Below are 5829 nucleotides of genomic sequence, written 5' to 3' on the forward strand. Positions count from 1 at the left end.
ATATGCCTTCCCAGGAATAAATCATTCACACACTTAAAGTAAAACAGACATGAATTCCTTTAATAACAGTATGCATTCAATAGTGGTTAATGCTACAAGAGGAGACAACCTGGCCCAGATTTTGCATTCCACATACACTGTCATCCTTACGTCTTTTTTTAGGTTCAGGCCTGAGATTATACATTGAACAGTTTAAATAGGGACAGGAGGATGCAAGTCTAGCCACCTAGGCAGATGGAGATTTACAGATCAAAACTATCTTTTAGATTATGCATTATGATTGAAATAAAAATATATCAGTACCTTATTGGACATAAACTCATTCTTGTGGCTATAGTTAAATAGTCAACCATCTTTAAAAGACTTTTATTGTCAGTTCTCTCCTGATCATTCACTGTACTTTTCCCTCGTTTTGTAGAGATTTTGTCTTGGAAAATTCTTTAAGTACCAAGTCTAAGTTAGTTTCTGATGCTATCAATCTTTTGAGTTATCAAGGCTGAGGTAAAGATGAACTTAGAACAACCAATCACACCTTACTGCTATTAATGACATTTTCATGGGGCTATGATAAAAAATAAATAAATGAAATATTTTTTCTTGAAGGTAAAGGCAACTGTGATGTCTAAAGTCTTTACAAAATCATTTTCAGATATAGAGTTTTCTTCTGTGTGAGTTTATCCCTAGTTCCTGACTTTGAATTGAAACACATAGGCTTTAAAATATTTAGAGCACTAGAAACATGGCTGGGCAGTTAAGAAATGTACAATCCCAGGACCAAGGTCTAATTTTTGACAACTTCCTGTAACTTCTGCTAGAAAATCCTAGGGTCTAACATTATCAGAAACCAATATGCACATTCACATACCCACAGAAAAACACACTGATATCACATAATCACAATTAAAACAACTCTTTAAACATATTTTCACTCATGAATATTTTTCTCTTGTAAGAATTCATTCCTATAATACAGGTGTTAAGGTACCCAATGGCTTACAAAGTTTTTCTTCACCATGAAGCAATCAGGTAGGCTTGAAGTCTGAGAAATCGATCCTTCTAAGTTGATGGAATAAATCATTTGGGAAGACTTAAGAAGTGAGTCCAGTTTCAGGGTCAGGTGTTTCTCTCATTGGCTCTGGATTCAGGAACAAAGTGTTTCTTTGTCTCGGTTTTAGAGTCAGAATGTATTTCTTTGGCTCCAGTTTCAGAGGCAAAATCATGTATTTCACTGGCTCTGGTTTCAGGGTCAGGATGTGTTTTTTTTTTTGACTGGCCCATTTACCCTACACATAGGGCTTCATAAATTCACAAATTCATTTTACCATGAGTTTGTAAGTACAAACAGTATAAAAAGGACATCATAATGCTTGAAAAGATTGTTAACACTGTTAAACTTATTTCTACAGAAGAAATAGTCGTGTTGTAGGCAGAGGATTCTTGTTCATTCCTAGCTGCCCAGACCAGAAATAATCACAAAGAAACTATATTAATTAAAACACTGCTTGGCCTAGAATTAGTTCAGGATTCTTATTAGCTAACTCTGACATCTTAAATTAACCCATTCCTATTATTCTGTATTTTACCACAAAATTTGTGATTTACCAGTAAGGGCATCTGTCTCCTTCAGCAGATACATAGAGTCTGACTCCCCTTTCTTTTCTCCACTATCTCTGCTTGGAATTCCTGCCTTGCTCTATGATGCCCTGTCATAGGCCCAAAGCAGCTTCTTTATTAAACAATGGTAACAGAATACATTCACAGCATACAGAGGAGAATCCCAAATCATTGTGTAGCTGATTATAAATGTTTTGGCTAAAGATCTTACCAAATATTTTATAATAAGAAGTCCTTGGTATCTTTTTCATGTAGTCAATGTCTATTGTAATATGCAAAGATTTTAACAGATTGTTGCACACAAAAGATTTACTCCTATATAAAGTACAAAACTATCAGACTGAATATATTTATAGGGTTTCTCTGCAGTATGATTTTTTTTCTCACGGTTTAGATTATTCATACAAGCAAATGCCCTATCACATTGATTACATTCATAGAGTTTATCTCCAGTGTGTGATCTTTTACACATTTGAAGAGTACTGTGTAGTGCAAAGCCTTTACCACACTCATTACATTCATAGGGCTTTTCTCCAGCATGTGTTAGTTCGTCTTTGAAGATGACTATGATAAACAAAGTGTTTACTACACTAATTACATACATAATGTTTCTCTCCAGTATGTGTTTTTTCATGCCTGAGAAGATGACGGTGCCACGCAAAGGCTTTACCACACTGATTACATTCATAAGGTTTATCTCCAGTATGGGTTCTTTCATGCCTTTGTAGACTACTGTGACTTGCAAATGCTTTACCACACTGATTACATTCATAGGGTTTCTCTCCAGTATGGGTTCTTTTATGTGTTTAGAGATTACAGTGATGTGCAAAGTCTTCACCACACTGATTACATTCATAGGGTTTCTCTCCAGTATGGGTTCTTTCATGACTTTGAAGATTACTGTACCATGCAAAGGCTTTACCACACTGATTACATTCATAGGGTTTCTCTCCAGTATGGATTCTTTCATGACTTTGTAGATTACTGTGACGTGCAAAGGCTTTACCACACTGATTACATTCATAGGGTTTCTCTCCAGTATGGGTTCTTTCATGCCTTTGTAGACTACTGTGACTTGCAAATGCTTTACCACACTGATTACATTCATAGGGTTTCTCTCCAGTATGGGTTCTTTCATGCCTTTGAAGATGACTGTGATCTGCAAAGGCTTTACCACACTGATTACATTCATAGGGTTTCTCTCCAGTATGGATTCTTTCATGCCTTTGTAGATGACTGCGCCATGCAAAGGTTTTACCACACTGATTACATTCATAGGGTTTCTCTCCAGTATGGGTTCTTTTATGTTTTCGAAGACTACTGTGACATGCAAAGGCTTTACCACACTGATTACATTCATAGGGTTTCTCTCCAGTATGGGTTCTTTCATGTCTTTGAAGATGACTGTGATCTGCAAAGGCTTTACCACACTGATTGCATTCATATGGTTTCTCTCCAGTATGGGTTCTTTCATGACTTTGTAGACTACTGTGACGTGCAAATGCTTTACCACACTGATTACATTCATAGGGTTTCTCTCCAGTATGGGTTCTTTCATGCCTTTGTAGATGACTGTGATATGCAAAGTCTTTATCACACTGATTACATTCATAGGGTTTATCTCCAGTATGGGTTCTTTTATGTTTTTGAATACTACTGTGACATGCAAAGGCTTTACCACACTGATTACATTCATAGGGTTTCTCTCCAGTATGGGTTATTTCATGTGTTTGAAGATGACTGTGCTTTGTGAAGGCTTTACCACATTGATTATATTCATAGGGCTTCTCTCCAGTATGAGTACTTTCATGCCTTTTAAGATCACTGTTATATACAAATGTTTTACCACACTGATTACTTTCATAGGATTTCTCTCCAGTGCATGTTCTTTTATCCATTTGAAGATGACTGTGATGTGAAAAGGCATTACCAAACTCATTTCCTTCATAGGGTCTTAATGTAGTATGTGTTTTTTCATGACTGTGAAGATGACTGTGACATGCAAAGGTTTTACCACATTGAGTATAAGAAGAACATTTCTTTCTAGTTTGAATTTTTTCATGCCTACAATGATAATGGTACATGTGAAAGCATTACTACATTTAATACATTGTTGAATATTTTTATCTGAATAAATTAATTTTACAATTTAGTCCTACCTTAAAGAGGAATTATATGTTAAGGTTTTATCACCATGTTTACAATCTTCTTTTTCCCCTTCATTAAGGCTTGCTTTTCATCTCTGAAGATAACTGATAACAGCCTTTAATACATGGTTCACATTTACAGAATCTTTTTTTCTGTAGTAGACTTTTCATGTATTTGAAGAGAACTGAAAAAACTCAGAGCTTTACAACTCTTATTGTATTCATAACGTTTCCTATATTGTGAGTGATGCTACATTTGCTAAGTGAACTAGGACAAACAGAAGTATTTATTCAGTCCTAATACTCATGGTGCTTTTCTGAAATGTGAGTTTGTTGATATATTAATAATGACACTAGAAAACCAATTACTTGTATGCGTGTATATCAAATTCAACAAGTATATGCAACATGGGGACTGCTATATATTTTCTATTTGTTCTGAGAGAGAGGTATGTTATATCTTTTCACATCCCTATGCTCATGTGGCTTGTATCCAGAGTAATATATGATGTACCTAGTAAAGGAAGAATAACAAATATAAAGTTTCCACATTGAGTTTACCCAGTTTGACTTTCTGTCCTCATAGACTTGTGGTATATGGATTAAGGCCACTCCAAAACAGCTGCCCCTTGATTCCTAACCCTAAATGCCCCTCACTAAACTTAACAGTCACAAGTATATGGGTTAAACTACCTTTTCTATGGACTACTGGTGCAATAAATAGTTTTAAAGATCTACTTATCACCTATTCAAAATGTATATCTTTTATAATATGAATAATATGAGATAAATGGATCGACAACTTTACAGTATAGCTCTCATTGTATTTTGATTCAAATGGTAATATAGGTTAAGACATTGTTTTCTTCTTTCTTAAAAGAATGACTTTCAAATGTAGTTCACCTATCTGAAATTAAGGTATATGATTTTGTGAAATTTAATAAACATCAATGCTCTTTATTATTTACACTGTTGCTTTTGTTTAAAACATATAGGATTAATTATAAATTCTTCAGAGGTACATTTGTATCAGCTTATAAATGAAAATTACCTGTCACGTCTTCTAGAATTTTGACGATGTTCTTCAATATTATGGTCTTCCCAACTGTATCCTAAAATATAATGCCAGAAATTGTATGTTTTATATTAAGAATTGTAAAAAATTTAGTTACCATTTGAAGCAAACCTTATAACCATGCCTGATTTATTTACTCCATTCTTCTTTCTCAATCATATTACAAAAGAGCATCATTAACCAATGAATAGTTGCCCCCTTATATGAAACATGAAAGATAATACAGTCTTACCTATAGTAGTGAGGTTTCTGTAGGTCTCTACCATCACATCTTTGTAGAGATTCTTCTGGGAAGGAGTCAGCAAAGTCCATTCTTCCCAAGTGAAGTCGACATGCACATCATCATAGGTCACTGAATTCTAAAATATCCCATACAGGTGTACACAAAAAGTATGATTTTGACAACACTGTAAATGTATACTTCCTTGACAGTATAGTCATTTAATCCTGGAGCTCCCCATACTTATTCCATGACAAAGACATCATAATTTAATTACCAAGTCACTTCAGAAGCAAACTGAATAGGAGGTTCACCTCTGTCATTTCTGAACCCTCTGAATGGGATATCACCTTGCAAGAGAAATGCCTACTAACCAACAATGAAAGATACATAAACAGATCACCAGTATAGAGTACAGATAAGAAAAATTGTATGAATGATTAATTCCTAACTACAAAAAGAAAAAAATGAAAAAGCTGGATGCATTGAATCATGCCTCTGATCTTTGCACTCAGAAGGCAGAGGCATGTATATCTATCTGCCTCTGAGTTGAATACCAGCCTAGTCCATGCAATCACTTCTAGGGCAGCCAGAAATACATGTTAAATACCTGTTTCACATGGAAAAAAATCAATCAGACAAACATAAAAGCTAGAAGCCCTGACTGCTCTTAGGGATGAAGAGGGAGGAGGAGGGGGAGGGGGGAGTGGGAGGGTGTTAGGAGGAGGGGTGGAAATGAAAACTTTCATAATTTAATAAACTTTAAAAAAAAA

General features: G+C 35.0%; 1 pseudogene; it reads right to left on the reverse strand.

The window, feature by feature from the left end:
- Positions 1–1897: 1897 nt before the first annotated feature.
- LOC125394001 (uncharacterized) lies at positions 1898–5190 on the reverse strand (annotated as a pseudogene).
- Positions 5191–5829: the final 639 nt, after the last annotated feature.

The sequence above is a fragment of the Myodes glareolus genome, chromosome 7, assembly GCF_982192425.1.
Source record: "Myodes glareolus chromosome 7, mMyoGla1.1, whole genome shotgun sequence".
NCBI lineage: Eukaryota > Metazoa > Chordata > Mammalia > Rodentia > Cricetidae > Myodes > Myodes glareolus.